Raw genomic sequence first — 23,211 nt, 5'->3', positions numbered from 1 at the left:
CCACCTAAATGAGAAATGGTGGTATAATTACTCAACATTCAATGCAATTCCATGAGCAGCCACTGGGAAAAGCTATTCATCAGTACTAGGCACACGTGCTCGATTCCTAGGCTCGCGTAGCTGGCCCTGCAGCTCAGCCGCTGCTCGGCCTTGCCCGCAGCTCGGCTGCTGTGTGGCCTTGCCTGCCCTATTGGCGCGTGCACAATGTCTCCCCCTTCTCTCTCCCTCTCCTCTCTCTCTCTCCCTCTCCTCAGTCTCTCCCTCTCCCTCAGTCTCTCGTGACTTTGTGTGTGTGTGTGTGTGTGTGTGTGTGTGTGTGAGAGAGAGAGTGAATTTATGACATTACTGATGATGTCGTCAGTGGGATTTATATAGGGGCATGGTGGCTCAGTGGTAGAGCTGTCACCTCACAGCTAAAAGGTCCTGGGTTCGATTCTCACCTGGGACGCTGTGAGCACTGAAGGAATGCGTGCCCGTCGGCATGTCCTCGAGTGCCCACCACCCGGGTGGGGTCGTCAAAAGGCCCTTTCTGTGTGGAGTTTGCATGTTCTCCCCGTGCCCCCGTGGAGTTTCCTTCATATAGGAACCTCTCACCAAAAACATGCAATATCCTGGTTGCTAATGTGGTGCCTCATCTGGTCGTTAAGGGCACCTGTTTGAAGGGAGGGGAACTGGTTGGAGTAGCGTGAACCTCCCGCTCGGTATGTCCTGTCAGGTGAAAAGAAACGGCTGGCTAACTGCCCATGTCTCGGAGGAAGCATGGAGCCAGTTTCGGCTCTCCCCAGATCGGCAGAGGGTGGAGCAGCAACCAGGATAAATAAATTAAATTAGCACTAATGGGGGATAAAAATGGGATAAAAAATCGGGGGGAAAATATATATTAAAAAAAAGTCTCCCTCTCTCTCCCTCAGTCCCTCTCCCCCTCTCTCTCTCTCTCTCCCTCAATCTCTCCCCTCCCTCTCCTCTCTCCCTCTCCTCAGTCTCTCCCCCTCTCTCTCTCTCTCCCTCTCCCTCAGTCTCTCGTGACTTTGTGTGTGTGTGCGCACGCGCGTGTGTGTGTGTGTGTGTGTGAGTGAGAGTTAATTTATGACATCACTGATGATGTCATCAGTGGGATTTATGACATCACTGATGAATTTATTACATCAATGATGATGTCATCAGTGGGACAGACAGAAAAACGAACAGATAGACAGAGCCAGAGCTCCCATTTATATACTGATGATGATGATGATTACAACATGAAGCATCTGTTGGCCAGATGTGGTATTACAACATTAAGGATCTGTTGGCCAGACGTGTGGATGACTTTGTTGTGGATTAGGTGTTGCAAAAACAAAAAGATGACAATTGAATCTATTATGCTTTGCAGCACGGGCAGTATGAAATATCCATTTACAGAAGCAGATGAAATGCAAAATGCAAAAAAGCAGGAAAAACTGATCTTTCCCGGTGGAGATGAAGATGATGTGTGGCCCAAAAAAGCCTGAAAAATCAATGTATTTTTTTAAAGCATTTGTCCAGTTCCTGCCTCAATTTCCAGCCTAAACAAGACAAGAAGTTGGTCTCAGAACACATCAATTTAGTTTTGATCATGTCAGGTATAGTCTGTTATGTATTCCAAGCACATCTCAGGCTCTGCATGGAAAGCACAGTTTGAGTTGAAGATAGAGCACTGGCCGATGTCTGTAAAACAAGTCACCTGTGGTGAAGTCATTAAAGTTAACAGCGAGTGGTGCACTTAGACTTTGCATTGAAAGCCAGGGCATGACAAGATGAGATTTTAGAGTATCAAACACATCTCTCCCTTTATCACACTTTGTAATTGGCTTTGTTTCCGAAGTGGATATTGTCCTTTGATTGAGAAGATCCTTTAACGAATTACATTGTTGTTTGGACATTAATTTCCACAAAAAAATGTAACTTTCAAGCTGTTCCTATTATCGTTGCCCCCTTTGGTCCTTAATGGTCCATAAGCACCTTGTATAAGAAACATATAGACTTGCTTTTCTGCATAGGTGCTGCGCTTCACTCAAAGTCCTTTATTGGCTTGACTCTTATACAAAAAAATGGAGCTCAAGTGTTCTGTTCTGAGCTAAATAAAACCAGAGAGAAACGAAATCTGTACGAGATTCCACCAGGATGTTGTGAACTGAAAAGAAAGAAAATATCCAGCAATCATAAGCTATTTGATGCTTTCATCTTGAGAGCCTGTACTGTGCCATTTGTGCATAATTATGCATTATTATATAACTTTTCTGTTTGATAAAACACATCATCGCAGTGCATATTACTGATAGTGGGGCTTCTCACAATGCCCTCTGTTACATTTTTCAGACTTCCAACACCTCATCTCTTCAAACATTGCTTCATAATCCCTCCAACAGCAATTATTGACAAAAACCATGTGCGGAAATGTCACTTCCCCTCAAGCTGCTGCGATAATCGAAGCTAAAGTCTAGTCTGTCTGTCCACTCAGCCGAAATGCACCCAAAGGCTGCAATTACGTCCGAGATAGGCCTATCTTTGTCAGATAAAGTGGAGGAGATCGAACTGGCCTAACCTTACTTTTTAGGAGTTTATCAAGTTTTTGTTTCCCCAAAACTTCATTTAAAACTGTTGGCCTACACAAACATCAGCCTTTTTGAGCCATGAATAGATAGATTTGGAGGTCAGATTTCCTTTTCTGTGTTGGCTGCTCTCCTCTGCAATCATTCCTTATCTGTGTGCACAGCAGCTAAGGGTTCGTCTCTCTGAATCAATAGTCTCCATAAACCTGTCACAGTCTGGTATGTTCAGACTGTATTGACTTGGGTTACAGGGATCCATGCGTTTTATTAGCTCCCAGTTGCATTTACCGGCCGGTGTTCTACCAATGTCATTAAAAAAACGAATTAATTTAATATAGCAGGCCTACAGAGGTTTGTTGTTGCACTCAGTTGAAAGGCTTTAATTGACAATTTCAGCACCTTGGTGTGAACAATATTACAGTAGCCTACCTTGCTCCATTATTTTTCAAACTAAGCCATTATCCTGCATGCTGCAGGGTGCCATCAAATATTGTGTTAAGACGGTGGAACAGACTGCAATCGTTAAATCAATCCCTTACCACTCTCCTTTTCTCCTATTTTATTACTTTTCATCGCAATTCTGTTACATAATCATATACATGACCAGCAGTCAAACGTTTGTACACTTCTTTTTTTTTTTTTACTATCTTCTACATTTTAGAATAGTAGACATCAAAACTGAAATAATACAAATGGAAATATAGTGATAGAAAGGCAATGGCTTTAAATTCATACACAGGCATCTATTTCACAATTTGTCTAAGAAACTAATTTCAAGCATTTAAGCATAAGCCTTTAGAACAAAATGGCGATGAATGAAAAATGTACCTATCAGGTGTGTCCAGTAGACTGGTGTTTGACTGGTGTAGTTATAGTATAATAATATCATCCACGCATCATGGCTCTGACCTTTTCTCTCCTGTACGTTGTACTTGTACTGTACTTGTAACTCCTCTACTGGTACTGGGGCACTCATTAAGTCATTCAGGATAAAGGTGTCAGTTGAACGACCTAGGGGTAAAATCTACATTGATTAGCAGTCATAGATTGGGTCAAATAACATTCAATCTCTCTCAAGAATTCCTTTATGGTTGGGCAGACAGATGATAAAGAGATGGTGATTGACAGGTCCTGGGAGGGTTATTCAGGACATTAGCCTCCATGGTTTTCTGGACAGGTGCGCCGAGATGTTTTGACTGACAGGCGAGCATGTGGAGGCATAGGAACAGCCCCTTCTTCCACATTAACTTTCTACTGCTTGGCCTCAGAGAACGATCTGTGCCAGGAGCTGCCAAGGCCTTGGTGTGGGCACTGTAAAAAGAGATTGGATTTATTCTTTCAAGGAAAGCTCCCGGGGTTGACGGAGAAAGAGTGATCAAATAAATATGGCGTTTTTATTAAATCACTTGAAATCACTGTGTGGGGGGTGAGCTCATTCAATTGCACACTCAGGTTGGGGGTCAATCTAGTTTCAATTCAATTATTCAATTTTCTATTTAATTATTTAGTTTCAATTCAATGTTCAAAAACCTGGAGATATTTAGCATTGAAAAAGTTCTTGTATCCAAACCTCTATGATCCAAACACAGAGAGAAAACAGTTATTACGTTGTTACGCCCCAAGTCTAGGGTTTAGGGCAATACCATGAAATTCAGACGGAAACCAAGATCAAAGGTACGAAAACGTTTTACTTTGTAATTTCAGAGCATAAATACAAAGTTTTCTTTCTTTCTTTTTGTTAACAGTGAACAGTTACAAATAACAAACATGAACACAACATACATTACAGTTACCTTAACTTAACCCGTACATATAACAAAGAAACCTAAACATAGGGGTTGCTGGATGAGCAAACATGAATGAGAGTGGAGCCCCTGTCACCTCCACTCTGTCTCCATGTTGTCTGACTTCTGCATTTGTAGACAGCAGTGGCTTGACTCCAATCAGCCCCAATCAGCAACAGCCACGTTCAACCAATTGTCTCCCAGCAGACCAATCCAGACCAGAGTTGAGTCTATGAATGGGAGCATGTTACCAAAGAGTCTGATATAACAAGAGAAGGATCGCCATTGTGGAAGTACTGTGAAGAACAAGTGTTGTCCAGGAAATAAACCAGATTCATAACAGAAAACTACTCAATGAAAATAACTAAACGACCCCAGTCGTAACAACGTGGATGAACACCAGCAAATAAAGAGGAGAGGTCAAGTCGAGAGAATGGAGAAAGAAATAAAGCAACACAGATCCATTCCAAGGACAATGTTGATATATATATATATATATATATATATATATATATATATATATATATATATATATATGAATCCGCTTATAGTGATCACGGTTATCAACCTCTGATCAAAAAGCCAAAAATGAGTCAACGAGATACAGCAACGATACTCAGTGCATGTCTGTTTGTATATGGAGAGATCACAGCATCTCTGTCTGTGGAGAGACGGTGGCGTCTAAAGTAAAGGAATGACATCAATGATATATCATCATCATCATCAGTATATAAAAGGGAGCTGGGGCTCTGTGTCTCTGTCTGTCCCACTGATGACATTATCAGTGATGTCATAAATTCTCTCTCTCACACACACACACACACGTACACACAAAGTCCCAGTGATGATGTCACCAGTGATGTCATAAATTTTTACATCAGTGATGTCAGAGGCATTGTGACATCATCAGTGATGCACATACACACACACACACACACACACACACACACACACACACACACACACACACACACACGTGTATGCACACACACACAGACACTCACACACATACACAAGAGACAGACAGGCAAACACTGATGACATCAGACAGTGATGATGTCATCAGTGATGTCAACAGTCTGAGGCTCACGAGAGAGACTGAGGAGACTCACGAGAGGGGGGAGAGACTGAGGGAGACAGAGAGAGGGGGAGAGAGACTGAGGGTGAGAGAGGGAGACATTGTGCGCATGCCAATAGGGCAGACAAGGCCACACAGCAGCCGAGATGCGGTCCAGCTCGGCGAGCTGCAGGCCCAGTTCGGCGAGCTGCAGGATGGAATGGGGCATGCATAGCGCGTGAGATGCCTAGTATACTTGTGTATATAAAAGGGAGCTAGGACTCCGTTTGTTTGTCTGTCTGTCCCACTGAGGGGGTACGGTGGGCGCAGTCGGTGCGCTGTCGCCTCACAGCTAGAAGGTCCTGAGTTCGATTCTCGCCTGGGACGCTATGGGCGCTGTGGTTGTGACCCCCCATATCTTCAGTGCCTACTGCCCAGGTGGGCTATCTCGTCGAAAGGGCCTTTCTGTGTGGAGTTTGCATGTTCTCCCCGTACCCCCCAGGGGGTTCCTCCGTACATAACCCCCCACTAAAAACATGCAGAAGATCGTCATCCGACCAGTGACGACAACATCTGAAGTTGGTCCCCGGGCGCTGGAAAGAAAAAGTGACCACTGCTCCTGGCCTGCCCCCTGGAGGAAAGGACAAGCCTGGATGGGTCAAATGCAGAGGACATATTTCACCGGCCACCGTCAGCATGAGTGTGTGTTGTGGCTGCATGCATATGTTGTAGTGTTCGTGTGACAATAAAGACGGGCTTCCGTCTGAAAACGTGTCGTGGTGACCTCATCAGTGATGTCATAAATGCACTCTCTCTCTCTCTCACACACACACACACACACACACACACACACACACAGACACAGACAAGAGACAGACACACACACACACCCAAAGTCCCAGTGATGATGATGTCATCAGCGATGTCATTAATTGCCCTATTGCCAGGGTATAGTTCAGTGATGATGATGCAATATCATATGGTGCAATACTTTCCCAAGTCACCTCAAAAAATTAGAAAGCCTACAAAAGAAAATTATAAGAGCCATATCCTGGTCAGGCTTCAACACTCCTACGCGTCCCCTGTTCCATCGCTATGACCTCCTGAGGCTTGCTGATTTCAACCTTCATCAAAATGCTTCCATGATGTACCAAGTTGTCTACAATATAAACCCTAAACTATCTAAGCTTATTCCAGTCAGCTCTCCCATTCATACCCATAACACTAGAAACACACATCTTATTTTTGGCAAGAGAAGACGTTTAAAATGCACTAGCTTAACCATCACCACTAGGGGCCCGCAGATCTGGAATAAGCTTGATGAGAGCCTGAAAATGGCACAATCTATCTCCACATTGAAGAAGCAACTGAAAGTAAAACTGCTCAACTCATACTTATAGCTCACTACTGATCTGGGAATGTTTGTTGTTCATTTGTTGATTGTACTGTGTATTTCTCTGTTGTTTACGTTGTGCTCTATGTTGTTTACTGTATGTATTGTTATGTTGTATGTAATTGTATTGTATCATGTTATGTAGTGTATTGTATCATGTTATGTCTGTTATATGCTGCCATTTATGCCTATTTGTGTCCTATAAAGATGACCACCTTCCTGCGCAGGCTCCCGCTATAAGCTTTAAATAGCTTCTTGGGAGACCTGGTGATGTCATCAGTGATGATGTCGTCATCACTGGCGAGCCTAGGAATCGAGCGTGATATGCCTAGTATACATACACATAGTTAGCATGGTTAATTTTACTAGTATTAGTGGGCTAGTATATTATTAGTGAATAGTAGTTGTATTAGCATCAGTATTATTTGACAGTGACTTGGAGAATTCAGTCAAACTTATTCTCCTGGACATTAGATGCTAATTATAGGGAAGGCATATCACCTCCATCAGCTCCTACAGCAGGTCAGGTGGGACACATGCTGTCAGGTTGCATTAGAATTGATTTGAAGCAGACTGTTGCTGTGCACATCAGCTCTTTCTCCGGTTGTCACTCAGCAGCCGGGCCGTGTTTTGTTTCAGTTACCTCAAAAGCTGCTGAGATGCTTGTAATCAACATCTCATGCTATTTGCTGGATGCTTTTAAATATAAATATCAAATAGCATGAGATGTTGATGTATAAAATGTATACAAAGTGCCCTGGTGCCTCGTGAGTGCATGATGCACTTTTAGCTCAGTGGTCCTCAACCTTTTTGAGCCGTGACCCACAAAAAACTTTAGGTTGGCGTTCGTGACCCCCCTTCCTGCCGCTGCCCAACATGACTTCAATGTACGCACGCACACACGTGCATGAATTCACACACTGATTCACTCACTCACTTAAATCTGTTTGATACTATACATTTTAATTTGTAGTTTATAATATAACTTCATATTTAATAGGTTAAATCATTTAATCATCACAAGACTTTTTTTCTTTTTGGGTGACAATCATCAAGTATAGTATAGTATAGTATAGTTAGTTTCATGCCAGCTGTAAATAGTGGTGTTCTGCGCACCAAACGTTTGAGGGAGCACATACTGTATTTCGTTAAGAATCGCCTCCATAGCTGCTCTTATCTTTCCTGACCTGTAGCGGAGACAAAACAACTGTTATGTTATCTTGTTATGATTTTCATCATCATAATCAATATGTGGAATTTTTTGGTAGAAGTGCCTTTTATCGTTTTACTGAGTTTTTGTGTGTTCTTTTAATTGTTGTATAAGTCTGTTTTTCTATGGACCCTGTGTCTGCTAATAAAGTTGATTGATTGATTGATCGATTGATTGATCGATTGATTGAATAGGCCAAGAATAGCCTTTGAAGGTGAGAAATGTTGATATCTCCCACTCAATCCTCTCCCCCTCTATTACCCCTGGGGTCGATACCACAGGCTTTGGTGCCAACAACAAAGTTCTCCACATTTCCCCCAGGGAACAACAGCATGGAGCAGAGTTGCTGCAGCGCTCCAGTGTGAGGAGGCTATAATGAATATATTTGTCATGTCTCTAATGGCTCACTGTATCACCACAGCACCTTGGTTTGGGGAGTTATGCTAATCATGACTGTGGAAAAGCAAATGTATTCCGTCTAAGAATGTTTCGTTTCTGTGTACCGGGATGCACTGATGAGACACCTTGGGAAAACGTTCAATTGACAGCATACTGTACAGTCTGAATGCAGTGGACTCCTTTGGAGCCAAACTTGTGAAGAGTTTGACAATGAGACGGGATAAAAGGTAGCGCTGCCTAACCACGCCAGAGTTTGGGAAGTTGATATTCACATCAGCAAGAGAGCTATAGTGCAAGAATGGCTAGCTAATGATGGTGAAATTACTCATTTTGGCCCCCGCGGGCCCGCACAAGCCAACCCACACAGACCAACAATGCCAGTTTGCCCTCAAGCCACGGTGGTATCAGAACGTCTCAACCGATACCAAACCCCAGAAACATTTTTTCCATCCTCTCCTTTTTTGCTTCGCAAATCTAACCCAATACCAGAACTTTGTCTTATTTCATTAAATCCCAAGTGGCTGCACTTTGAGACAGTAGTATTTTTATCTATGCACTCTAAATGCAAATCACCCAGCAGTGTCTACAGCAGGATCCTGGCCAGTACCAGGCTGAAGACTGAAGAAGATGGCAAGACAAGTGTTCACAGCAAGACGTCTATTAAGATTGATTGAGAAATCAAAATATCTGGTTTGCAAATGAATATTTTTCACGCTTCTGTCAGTTATGTATTATTCACCCTGAAATGCCAAGAGGTACACTAGCAATTAGTATTAACAATGTCAAAAAGCCGTTGTTACATTCAAGCCCTCACTTGTTGATTGACTCAAGTGGCGGTTGGGTTGGTGGAGCATGAACAAGTGAGGCTGTTTGCGTCAGTTGCATATTTCATCGTAAGCACATTGAATGTATCATGAATAATAGTGTGGGTGTGAGAGGGGAGCGAGAGATATTTGTTCAAGTCTCTCTCAAGGCCTCCTGGCTGCTTCTATGGAGACAGGAACACACACATAGAGGCGAGGAGATGCAGGCTGCGGCTGCACGGTTCTTCTGACGCGCTTTAAAAGCACACTTGATCAGCGATTCCTTCTATGAGCCCACGCAGCTCCCAGACTTCAAATACCCCTCCTGAAGGTTTAGGCCGCAGGATGGAGCTGATAAACAGAGTGATGCCTTAGCAACAAAAAAAAAGATGCCTCACTTTGTTGATGTGCAGGGGTATATTCACTATACTGCCCTCATGTGGTCAGTGCTGGTTGAGGAGCAGGACAAAGCCATCCTCGAAACAGCACAAAACTTCGACAACACTCATTGAGGTCTTCGAAAAATAACTCAAATGCGTCATTAGCCTACTTTACCTTAAAACATATCAAATATAGATATTTAAAAAAGCCACAGCCAAATCCAAAACAAAAAGTGACACGGTCTGGTGTAAGGGGCAACAAGTAGGCAACCGTGAAATCGCACAAATCAAGATAAAAGGCTTTGTGTGTGTGTGTGTGTGTGTGTGTGTGTGTGTATGTGTGTGTGGGGTGGGGGGGCAGTTTTTCCACTTTTTTCCAATATAACACAAGTTTAGGCACGGCACTTATAACAAACAACAGTTTTAGGATTACTAAATACTTATAATTTGTTGGCCAACTAAGCAAGGCAAACCGAGATTTGTTCACCAACTTTCAGGGAGATGTTCTCTGAATGTTGGTTTTAGGAATATGAACATTCAAATAAGCATCATCTTCAACTATTTTCAGATTTCGATGTATGACACACCATTTGAAAGCTTACAATCTGCACTTTCATCATTTGTGAAAGAAAAAGAAAAACCTTGACCTATACTTGTTACCCAAAACACCAGTCACATGATGTTGACACGTTTATTCTACTGTAAGCTTTCTAGGCTTACACATCTTTGATTGGGTCAACACAGCAATTGATTTGTGACCACGGGTGATTCCAGCCATCTCAGGGAAAACACCATCGTTAGGCTAATTCAGGAAACCGCTGAGCTTTTGCTCAGTACAGAGAGCATAGTGATGCGAACATTCTTCTAAGCTCTCTGCTTCTACAACACTGTGGTCCTGCCAGGCTGACTGGAGGCAACATCCATCACAAGATCTTTGGAAATCAAAACCGTTTATATGAAGAGATCAAAGAAGGTCAGCAAGCCCCATAAACCAAAGAGAACCATGAGCAGAGTGGCTTTCTTCGAGGTAAGAGGCATTTTTTTGTGTTAAATTTGAAGGGAGCAAAAGCATTTTAGTTGATTATAAATGTTGATTTCTTGTTTACAACATTCAGAGCTGAAACAAATAGTGGAAAATAACTCATTTGCATTTGCTTCGACCCATTTGAGGTATGGGTGGTGTTCAGGTAAGGGCCAGGCAAGTTGCCAATCTATACTGAATTTAGTTTCAAATACCTTTGATTGTTTCAACTTTCTATGGGCTAAAATAGAATCTATTTCCAGATACAATTTGACTGAGGTCTGGTGCCCTTTAAGTTCTCTGCAAGCCCGGATCACACAACCATTCCATCCTCATCTGGAATTCAAACCTTTTTGACTCAGCTTGTTGATGCTCAGGATGCTTATGATGAAATAAACCTGGTCCACTGCCAGTAGTGTGTCCAAATGAAGTGATGTGCCTGTTATCAGTGATATGTGAACCTGCTGGACACAAGCAAATTACTGTCACTCTGTCCAACTGTATCTGTTCCATACCATGCTTTGGCTCTGTACCTACCTACCTGAAGGTAATAATTCATATTTGGAGTATAAAGTGTGTGAAGGGTCCTTCAGAATTCACTTGGGGTGTGTGTGTGTGTGTGTGTGTGTGTGTGTGTGTGTGTGTGTGTGTGTGTGTGCGCGCGCGTGCGTGGGTGGACATCAGTTTGTTGGTTTGACTGCAGGAAAACAATCCAGAGGTATGAGGTTGGCTGTTTGCTCAGAAGCTTCAAGTGGAAGGAAACTTTTGCTGATTACTGATGATGCCATGGGAGAGTAGTGAGTTTAGTTTACCGTTTCACAAAAAGGATTAACAGATAAAAAAGAGGGGACAAAAACAGAACATGAGATATGGTGCAGCTGGCCGAATTTGAGGTCACCTGCACCATATCTCATTTTCTAGTTTGAATCATCTGCTTTTTGTTTTATAATCCCTTCAAACTCACTACTCTGCCATCATCAGTAATCAGCAAAAGTTTCCTTCCACTTGAAGCCTCTGAGTAAACAGCCAGCCTCATACCTCACGCCTTGACATTGTTTTCCTGCAGTCAAAAACCAACAAACTGACGTCCACACCCACCCACACACACACACACACACACGCCCAACTGAATTCTGAAGGACCCTTCACACATTTTAGACTCCCAATACACATGATTACCTTCACCCAGGTAGACGCGCCAGAGCCAGCAGAGGCAAAAACAACCACTTTAATAGTTTTCCTTTCCCCCCAACTTCCATATCACTTCACTCTTCACCAAACCCCCAGCCCAATCCTTACTGTTGTGTCTGTCTCATAAGGAGGAGGCACTGATGCATTCAGTTCTATGCATTATGAATTATGGTTTCATGGTTTTTAAGTTTTTATTCCTCGTATTATAAGGTCTATAATGTATGTGTATGTTTTATCTTATAATGCATTAGCCAAATTTCCCCTCAGGGACATTAACGTATATCTAATCTAATCTAACTGGCACTATGGGAAGTTTTGAACTTAGAGACCTATTCACAGTTTGCCAATTCCTAAAGAGAAGATCATGTTGATGGCTTAAAAGCTGGCAAGGCTACGCAAGCTAAAAATATATATTTTCTTTGAGGTGGAGATTCTGGATTCTAAGAAATTACAGTTGTGCTTCTTGGACAAGGTAAAAACTTCTCATCACCACTGTTTGTGACGTGGAATTCACTAAGGCAGCTTAGGCAGACCTTTCTGCTATCTCTCATTTCAGCCTTGTGCTTGCAGGTGGAACCCAATGCAACCATAGGAGAGATCAAGTGGCTCTTACACAAGTATTGTGAGTGGATGTTATTAAAGGGGCAGTCCACCGAAAAACAATGCTGATTTATTTTGCACAGGATCTCACACACATCCGAAAGCTGTAAAGCGTTTTGCAGTCATTCATTGAGTTTGACAGTTATTGAGAGTTGATTTGAGTCAAGTTGTGGACCAGTGATATCATTCCTGCACAAATTACATCACTGGTCCATGACTTCAATCAATGTCTACTGTCAAACTAAATGAATGTCTGCAAAACTGCTAACAGTTTTTGGATATGTGTGAGATCATGTGCAAAGTAAATCGGCTTTGTTTTTTGGTGCAGTTCTCCTTTAAGAATATGGTCAACGTATCTGTAATTTTTCTGAAAGGAATGGAGATCATTGGGCTGTGCTCAAGTTCAAATCAAAGTTCAAATACAGTCATGTGCACCATAAAAAAATAGTTCAGTGCATGCAGATATCCTGACAGAGAGGGTTGATGAAAAACTAACAAAAAGCAACAGTATAGAATATAGATTCAAGAATAACTTTAAATCGAACTGTGGTATTGCTGTGATAAAATGTCTCCTGATTTATTACATGTTGACTATCACAGATCCAAAATGGTATCCAGCCAGACAGTCCCTGACACTCCAACCTCGTAAGTATATACCAGCAGGTAGTGGTGGGCTAGTAGAATAAACAAAAACAGAGACCTACTGTATGTGCATATATGCAACATGCATATAGGCCTACTGTATACAATTTGCAGTGTTTTCTACATATCTATATGAAACATACATTTTCCACATATATATACCGATATAATTGGGATATATGTTGCATACAAGTACATATATATTGCCATGTATGGTCATATATTAAATTGGAACATTTCATATATGGTAACACAGCATGTACATCTACATAATTGGATCCATACATATATGGACATATATGACAATTAACGTATGTATGTTTTTATATATTATACTATGTCTATATGGATGTGTCTAATTAATATGTAGAAATACAATTTATATAATAAAAACTGAGTAAATGTACTTGAGTACCCACCTCTGCCAGCAGGTTGACCATATTTTGAACCCATCTGTATAGGATACACATCCCTTATAAACTGACTGCTGCACTCACTCTAAGTGTGAATGATTGACAGAATGAGGCAGGTTACTGAGCCAGTTCCCACTTTTAAGGACACTGACTGTATCGTCCATAAAGCACCAGCCAAGTTCTTTTGGGCTAATTCTATCCCGTACTATTGAATCATATATGAAGCGGTCTTAAAAGGGGGGGGTGGAATGACACTGGATGTGATGGGATCACACTAGCCGACTTAAAACTATTGTGGACCAGGGACGTAAATAAAGTCTGTGTGTGTGTGTGTGTGTGTGTGTGTGTGTGTGTGTGTGTTGTCAAATAAACAAATAAACAAAATCAAAACAATAGCTTCAGCTCCAAGCTGTTTGGTTGTAACGTAGTGGACTAAGGTGCAAAGCAGCTACTCAGAGCATCACTGTAGCTATAAATCAACTCCATACTATAATGTGTAGCAGTGAAAAGACAACAGTAGTGGCCTGGTTCTGAATAAAGAAAATAAAAGTAGAAATACAACATAAATACATTTGTTGAACACTAGTACCGTTACAATACAATGCATTAAACAAATTATTTATGTTGTATTCATTCCAACATGAGTTCAAAATAAAATGTTCAGAATCAAATCACAAACTCACTTGCACTGCAGGGTGCAGCCTGCACGCTCCTAAACACACCTGGAACTCAATAGAGCAGCTTCAATCTCCCCACTAAATGTGGTGAAAGCGTACAAAATAAACACAGACTGTTAATACATTAAGCACAACCTGCCTTGATTCGATTTTATCACTCAAGAGTGCTTTATCACTCACGCTGATCTGCTGTCCCGAGTTGCGCTCAGCGTGGTGGAGACCTCACACACAGGGACATGTTTACACTTGTTACCGGAATCTACATGAATCGGCAGGAATACAAAATCATCCTTCATCAACCTTAGTCTGGTAACTTAATTACACTTATCTACTCACATTGATGGCAATATTTCTGTGTTTCGTTACCTTTTACAATGATATTTGTCCTCTTTTCCCCACAGTCATTCGTCTCCCATTCACATTCACCGTTTTCTTCCTGATTAAGATCTCGCGTGAGCTCCGTGTTCTCACGTGTTAGCTCAATCTCAACACACATTATTTGATCAGTTTAGGTTAATGGCCTCCCATATACAACCAGTGTATTGATCAATTATTACGTGTGAACCCCGAATTTCCCCTAGGGGTCAATAAAGTCAAGTGCAATCTTATCTTCATTTTAGGATTGCGGTTAATAGATATACAGGGTCAGGTGACAGTAGGGTTGAGGTTAGGGTAAAGTCAGGGTTAGGGTTAGTCTGTCGAGAGTCACCAAATGGGCAAGTGACACTGTTGAACATCAATCATTTGGACAAATAAAGTGCTACCAAATGAACTGCATCATATCAGAGCTGTGATCAACACTTTGTCATTTATGGCAAACCCCTCGCATCTGTTAAACTGAATCATAAAACATATTTGCAAATACTGTTTGACTCAGATATGTTCAGGATGCTATTGTATAGGAAACAATAGACAGAAAAATAACAGTGGTCCCCATCTGGTCTTGGGGATCCAGAGTCCTGCTGGTTTCCATTCTAGCAGTCTAATCAGGGACTGGTTACACCTGGGACACCAGGTGGATGCAATTAACTCCCTGGTAGGACAGAAATCCACCAGTTCTCTGAGTCATGAGCGCATTAGTAGACTTGGCGCAGTCTTTCTCACCCGCTGGCTGGCTTTGTTCTCAGCCGGCCGGCCATTTGAGGATGGCAACGGGGTTTTCCCCCATGGGTTTTCCCCATGATTCTCCAACAAGCTGGCACCGCACCGCCTTCTTCTGCCTAGAAGGCAGCAGCAGGGACAAACCGCCCAATCGGATGCAGCGCTCGCCAGAGGGGGTATATACTGTATGTCGCAGGCTGCTGCTACATTTGTACGGCATTTCTGCTTTAGTGGACAGGATAGTAGAGAAAGACAGGAGAAGGGAAAGCCATACGACAAAGATCCTGGGCCAGATTTGCGAAAGCCCGTTAAGTCACCAGGTTACTGCGATTGCAGTTGCGTTGGAAGGCCATGTTGTCTTAAAGTGCTGAAGAAAACTAGCTGTATAGTAGAGGTATGCTTATTCTGGAATTATTGGGCTGTGTAAGCTCATCCTGGTTAACAGAAATGGGAAGGAACTAAGTACAAATACTTCATTACTGTACTTAAGTAGGATTTTCAGGTACCACTGAAAACCCCTGCATGGTCCCAGGACCACCACTGAAAAGCCCTGCATTAGAGCAATAGGAGTTAGCAGCCAGGATCGATTGATTCACTTAGGAACTGAGCCTCTGTCAGGCCCAATTGGCACAGCTGGCCTAAAATGTAAGCCAAGGGGGTCCAAAGCAGTCCATACATACTGGTAAATTATGGGGAAGGTACTGTATTGTCATAAGCTATTCTGGTACTCCTAACGACCTGTCTACTCTGGAAATACTCACTGGCCTTGGCCTTATTTATGTGGTTAATGAGTGACAGCAAACATGCTTGTCTTTCTCAGAAACATACAGTAAGTACTTTTGTGGTTACTGGTCCAGGAACATTGAATGATTCTACTCTGCTATCAAGTTTGGGGGGAAACATGTGCGGTTATTGTTTTGTGTGCTTCCAACTTTCAGATGGAAAGTCTCTCAGAGATGACGATGTATTAGAAAATCTGCCAGTGGGAACAACGGCAACAATGTTCTTCCATGACCTCGGTCCACAGCTGGGATGGACAATGGTGAGAGAATAAGACACAGTTCATCAAATAAAGCTGGAGTTTCTCTGAGCAAATTCATTGTGACCTTGGGATTTTAGGGTTTCATCTGACAGTGTGGGGAAAACGCACATTTGAAAATGTTCCATTAGTCTCGCACTGAACACAAATGAAAGCATATAATTCCAAGCTGCCAAAATCAATTCACTGCCTTGTGTCATATTTTTCATGCCTTTCATGCTTCTCAGTCTAACTCCCTAAAGGCGCATCAGACCAATGCACTGCTCATCAGCCACCTCTGTAGCTGCATGCCATGCTGCCTGACTGCACAGTAATCTTTTATTTATTTATATATATTTATTATCTCTTTTTTCAGATTTCTCACAGCTTTCTCCCCAATCGAACTTGGCCAATTCCCTGTTAGGGTGTCCCGGCCGTTGCTCCACCCCCCTCTGCCGATCTGGGGAGAGTTGTAGACTACAGTAGCACAATGCTTCCTCTGACACCCTGACAGATCTGGGGAGAGTTGTAGACTACAGTAGCACAATGCTTCCTCTGACACCCTGACAGATCTGGGGAGAGTTGTAGACTACAGTAGCACAATGCTTCCTCTGACACCCTGACAGATCTGGGGAGAGTTGTAGACTACAGTAGCACAATGCTTCCTCTGACACCCTGACAGATCTGGGGAGAGTTGTAGACTACAGTAGCACAATGCTTCCTCTGACACCCTGACAGCGAGGGGTTTCACAGGCAGGACATACAGTAGCATATGGAAGGATCCCGCTATTCCACCCAGTTAATCTCCGCCCCGCTAGTGCAGCGACCAGGACTCATACCCTTAATCCGGCTTCCCACCCGCAGACACGGCCAAATGTGAATTTAAAGAGTGAGAGCGATGTTCTACTTGAAATCAACACCACTTCCTCTCCATTGATTGTAGGGTCTGTTTCTCCTCAGGTGTTTGTGGCAGAGAGTATTGGCCCTCTCTTCCTCTACCTGCTCTTCTATTTCCGTCTTCCGAACATCTATCTGCATAAGCATAACTTCACCACGAGTCCCTTCAAAGTGGTCAGGTATATATTGTAAATTAAACCAGTTGAACGCATTACACGCAAAACTTCATATTAATCTTATATCCAAAAGTGTCTCATTTTTGTAATCCAAGTTGGATCAGGAAATTTGAGTTGGGTAAACTCAAGTTTCTTGACTGTTTCTTACTCTTACTGTACTATCTTTTTCCACATACAGTCAATGCATATTAGTGAGTTTAACCAACTCAAAATATGTATAAGTGCACACCACTCATAAAAATTGCTTGGAAAAAGCTGCCTTCATTTTTTCCTCTCAAAGTAACAGTTTTCACAGTCCGTGGTCTCCCGAAATTTCATAAGATGAGCACAATGGCCTGGTGCTGTGCACACAAAAATTGAGAAAAATAAATTGTCCCACCACAAAAGGATTACGTGCATGACTAGACACACAGGCAGTAGTTTGACATTGTTTTAAATTGTGTTCCTTATCAAATATAACCATGACCAAAAACATACCTGGCCTAACCTTAATCAAATTGTTTTAGTCACATAATAACCTTAACCAAAGTTGTTTTACTTAACTGTTTTCGATTTGTGCTAATGTCACATAATCCAGTTTTTGTGGTGGAGGAATATATATAATGTTCACATAATTGGTGTCCACAGCACTGAATATGTGCTCATTGCACATACTCTTCTGAGACTGTGTTGGAGCACAGGATTAAGTAAGGGATAATGTATAGTGAGGCGGGGATTACGGGGGAAATAATGACCGACAGGTGAATGATTGAGCCTGACGTGCAGCGGAGGGCTTAATCATTCACCTGAAGGTCATTATTTCCCAGTAATCACCGGCTCACTATACATTATCCCGCTTAGAACACGGCCTACAACTAAATCATTCAATAATCTGACAAAAATAATTATTCAAATAGATTTTTTAATAGCGTTTTCAACGACAAAGCGGTTTCATTCGTAATTGGCACACAAGACACCACAGCTGCAACTGGTTGGCCTAATTAGTAGTGTCTGCTGACAAAAGGCTCTTATCAACTGATTAATCCAGGTGTGGCAGAGCAGCGGTCGGTTGTCGAGAAATAATGACCGGTGAATCTTGTTGATTGACCAATCAGAATCGAGTATTCAAGAGAGCCGTGTTCGAATTCAGATTAAACTTTACATCCTGCAGGTTGGCCTGTGTGTGCCATTCATTCCACTACACCAAGAGGCTGTTTGAGATCATCTTCATACATCGCTTCTCTCACGGCACCCTGCCTTTACACACCACCATGAGGGTGAGTTCCCCTCATTCAACACCTTTGCCCGAGTAATTATCAGTGAGCAGTCATCAATTGTTTCGCTTCGTTTTAGAATATTCTTAATTGAAACCATACAGTCAGTATCAGGTAGACGGAGAGCAAAAGAGAGAGAAATGATACAACAAATCTGTGAATATCAACAGTCAGCTGTTATAATAGATTTTACAATAAACACACGGATTGATTCCTTCCTGCCACAGATGTGATGAGTGGATATTGTGGCACGATGGGAGGGAGCTGAGACAGACCTCAGGGTGCTCATCGCTGCCCTACAGGGCCGCTGCTGGCCATTTGGGTGCCCTAAGCGTAATTGTTTTGTGGTGCCCCCCCCCCCCCCCCCCCGCAAAACTTTCAATAACTGTCAAACGAAAGACTGCAAAATCATTCATTATGAACGATACTAGTGTATCTCACATTACATTACATGTGGCAAAGAAACAATTGTTAGAATTACTGTACATGTCAGCAAACAAGCGATTGTTAAACTGTACATGCAAGCAGGGGCGGACTGGGATCATAATTCAGGCCGGGCATTAGATACCAAGTGGCGGCGAAAAATGTGGGCTGTTTGAAGCCCAATTTGGGCCGTTTGAAGCCCAATTTGGGCCGTTTGAAGCCAGATTTGGGCTGTTTGAAGCCAGATTTGGGCCGTTTGAAGCCCGATTTGGGTCATTTGAAGCCAGATTTGGGCCAGTTGAAGCCAGATTTGGGCCGGTTGAAGCCAGATTTGGGTCGTTTGAAGCCCAATTTGCGCCGAGTCCAATTTTACAATGAGATGCACCCACTTTAACCCTGAATAAAGTAATAAAACCACTAGTAAACCAGTAGGCGGCGCCTGGCCTGCTGTTCAGTGAGTGGCCTGACTGAGGGCACCAATTTTTTTTTTTTTTTTGGTGCCCTCAGTCACATGATGCCCTACGCAGTCTGCGTACTCTGCGTATAGGGTGCGGCGGCCCTGCTGCCCTATAAACTATCACACTAGCAGTGAACTTTGTCTTGACTTAAACCAAGTTTGTGTCGGCCCATACTGAATCTGTACAAGATGAGAACTCGGTGCAAGAATGTTTGTCAGTTAGAACATGAAAAAAACAAGACTGATGTTGATATTGATTAACATGCTGGAGGGGGGGAACAAAGCAAGTTTGATACTCTCTCCCTGTCAGAACTGTTTGTATTACTGGGGATTTGCTGCCTGGATAGCCTACTACATCAATCACCCCCTGTACACACCACCAGGTGAGCAGGACTAGTATGAAATCCATAATCTAAAAACAATATGCCAGAAGATGACGGATAATAGTGCAAAGGGACAGTGTGTTTTATTTTATTTATTTATTTTCACAGCATATGGCAAGCGTCAGATTTACAGTGCGTTGGCTATGTTTGTGGTATGTATTATTGCCTCTTCATTAATTAAAAAGATCTTATACTGTACTCTTCAGTGTTATGTATCGTGTGAGAAGGAGAGAATGAGACTGATATAAATATCTCTCTTGATTCATTATAGCTAAGTGAGTCTGGCAACTTCTCCATAAATCTGGCTCTCAATCATTTAGGCTGCAATGGTATGTTGATTACTATTCCAATATTTGCATGTATAGTATTGGGGGTAATTAAACAATACCGCCCCCATCTGGCAGAGTCAGGCGCATTTTCACTCTCCTTTAGTAGGCTAGCTGTTGTGCTGCTCATGATTTTAGGGTTATGGTTAGTGAAATACTTGGCTCTCTATGTTGAGGTTTCATTCGACTGGTTTTCATTTCCATTTCAGGCATTTAGCTGATAGAATTGCTAGAGAAGTTTAAAATAAGGGAGAGGAAAGGAATCATTAAGGTTGTGCTTTTGATGATGAGAAAAATGTAGTTTTATTTGCAACTTTAAAATAGTCTGAGAAAATTCACAGCAACTCTAGCAGAATTTTTTGCCACATGGAAAATAAGGCCAAGGAAAGTTTTAGTGTTACGTTTAGGAAAATACTTCACAAGTTTTATTCCAATGTTTCATTTTAGATATTGAAGAATTGATAGGGAAGTGTCAAGTTAAAATAAGAGCCGGGGGATTTTTTTTAAGGTGGTTGTGTCTTCTTCAGTAGGCTACTGAGAGAAAAGTTTATTTTGCAACTTCTGGTGTTAAAATAGCCTGAAACCTGAAGTAATTCACAACAACTCCGGCAGAGTTTTGCCACATAGAAAATAAAGTCATGGTAAAGGCTTAGTGAGAATAAGTTGACTGATGTATGAAATGAAAAGTTGTCAGTGAGCATGTAGTGAGGATGTTCCCATTATACTTCTGTCCTGGAAACAGGTTCTCGGCCAAAGACGATCCCTCACCCCACCAAGAACCCCTTCACATGGCTTTTCTTCTTCGTGTCCTGTCCAAACTACACGTACCAGGTCAGTAGTAAAGTCTACTGCACTCTATTGACTGCACTCTGACTCCACACACCATGTTTAGTATGTTCTGTGAAGCTGAGTTGTCACATCTTGGCCAACCACTGTGTTTTCTGTGCAGGCGGGTACATGGCTCAGTTTCAGCATCATGACTCAGTGTGCTCCGGGTAAGCCCTGTCCCCCCGCATTCAACAAAACAGCAACACTGTCCCGTCACACTACCCGTCCTACAGTATGCACTTCTCGCTGTCCCACACAGTGGCACTCTTCACACTCGTCAGCTTCATCCAGATGACCATCTGGGCGAGGGAGAAGCATGAGATCTACACCAGAGAATTCATTAGCTACCCCGAACTGCGCAGCGCCATCGTCCCCCTGTTCCTCTGAGCCCGGCCGGTGGAATTGAGGCTGGTGGGTGGCCCGAGGCGGTGACACCACCACTTGAGGCAGGAGGACAGTAATTGGACCAGATTGTGTCAGACGAATCCGGATTGTGACAAGCCACTCGGGGATAGTGGCACCTCGGCCGCGGTCTCTTGTCGCTCCACTGACCTACAGCATCCTCCTCCTCTTGCTCTCTCACAGTCTGCGCTGTGCAGAAATATTTTGTGGCTGTGAGAGAAATAACACAATGCAATGCCATTCCAATGGTGCTGTTTTTGCCTCCCACCGGTCAGAGACCAGGGAGGGCGGAGACTATGCATCGGCCTCGGTCCATCCGTCACACTGTAATGTCCCAAATATCCCAAATGTAAAGTCCCAGAGCAACCATATTTGGCAGGTGGGTTCCTAGATGCCACCCCCCCCCCCCCCCCCACTACTCAGGCAAGGCCAGACCCCCATGTCAACCAGATGGTGGCGCTATACAGTTGTTACTCAATTCGTTTGACCCTTTTGCTGTGGTACTGCTGTCGTGGGAGTGGTAAAAGTGGGGGCTTTTGTGATTTTAATCTTTTGTCATTTTCAAACCCCTCCCCCCCCCCCCCCCCCACTGCTGCCACATAACTGCAGCAGTACCTTGGAAAGCCAGCAGGAAAGTGGCCGAACCAAATGAGTAACACCTGTAGCAACTTGACCTTTTGGCCTTCTGAACTGTATGGGCCACCATCAAAATGCCACTTTCCCCGGATTCCTTGGTTCATTCAGCATCCACCCGTATAGGCTCCACCCATTTCTCTCCATTTTACATGACTTTTTCTTGTTAAGGTTGGACCAGGAAGAAGTGCTGTACTGCAGGAACACATGATCAAACCCAGGACTGTTTTATTTTCTAATTGATGATGCAGTACAAATCGGCCAATCAAGAGTGCATGGAGCATAAAGTATAAAGCATGTTAATGGCTTACTGTATTTAGTGAGATGCAAAATGTCATTCCTCTCCAACCACAGCTACATCTAATAACTGTTCTCCATTTTAGCATTCAGGAGGAATATTTTGTCGTCTACTACTAGAAGTCCATCAATCCTGAACAAAAGCCCGGGAACGGAAGCAATAGTGACAGTAAACACATTTGGGAGAAGAATAGTCAAGTATGTAATTTCATCACAAGTCAAATGACTTAACTAATGATTGCAAACACTCAGTGATGCTTCATTTAACCCTTAAATTTTAAGGGTACATATGTGTGTGTGCGTGTGCGTGCACGTGCGTGTGCGTGTGTGTGGACAATTAAAAAGAATTACTGCTTCTAAGGTGCTTACTCATGACTTCATTACACATACAATATGTACATATTTTTATATATATTTATACAAGCCAGGACATTAGACATTTTGTCTAATTAGACATTTTGTCAGTCTAAGCATATATCTCTCTGTTTTCCTTATTTCAAATAAGGAACCTGCTACACCATACTGTGTAAAAACAAACAGGTGGTGGCATTCATGCATACTCATTTCCCCCCAAATATTGTATTAAAACATTTTGCTTTAGGCATCAGCTTCTGCTGTATGAAATACCGCACCAATATGATTTCCAATGTCTATTATGTCAGACATGCCCAGCCTTTGTTTTGTTTTATGAAGCTGTATTACTCCACCAGTCCAACCAGTCTCTTTTCTACTCTCCTAAAGCCTTTTGGCGAGTCAAACATTCAAAGTGCCTGTTCAAGTTTGGAATGTGTCCAGTCAGTGGATGAAAAGGTTAGTTAGCTGCCCTGCATGATAACACCATTACATCTGTGTCACTGTGACTTTCCAGGTTACTTTC

General features: G+C 42.6%; 1 pseudogene across 1 annotated transcript; it reads left to right on the top strand.

Moving 5' to 3' along the window:
* The first annotated feature begins 10,551 nt into the window (after positions 1-10,551).
* LOC310796843 (very-long-chain enoyl-CoA reductase-like) lies at positions 10,552-21,389 on the top strand (annotated as a pseudogene). Its single transcript has 14 exons — positions 10,552-10,623; positions 10,767-10,783; positions 12,165-12,280; positions 12,379-12,430; positions 13,009-13,053; positions 16,180-16,283; positions 17,220-17,335; positions 18,483-18,588; positions 19,776-19,848; positions 19,957-20,000; positions 20,120-20,177; positions 20,917-21,005; positions 21,124-21,169; positions 21,262-21,389. The product of its transcript is annotated as a very-long-chain enoyl-CoA reductase-like (transcript).
* The last annotated feature ends 1,822 nt before the right edge of the window (positions 21,390-23,211 follow it).

The sequence above is a fragment of the Poromitra crassiceps genome (assembly GCF_964638095.1).
Source record: "Poromitra crassiceps genome assembly, chromosome: 23".
Lineage (NCBI taxonomy): Eukaryota > Metazoa > Chordata > Actinopteri > Beryciformes > Melamphaidae > Poromitra > Poromitra crassiceps.
This window is presented reverse-complemented; position numbering and strand designations above follow the sequence as displayed.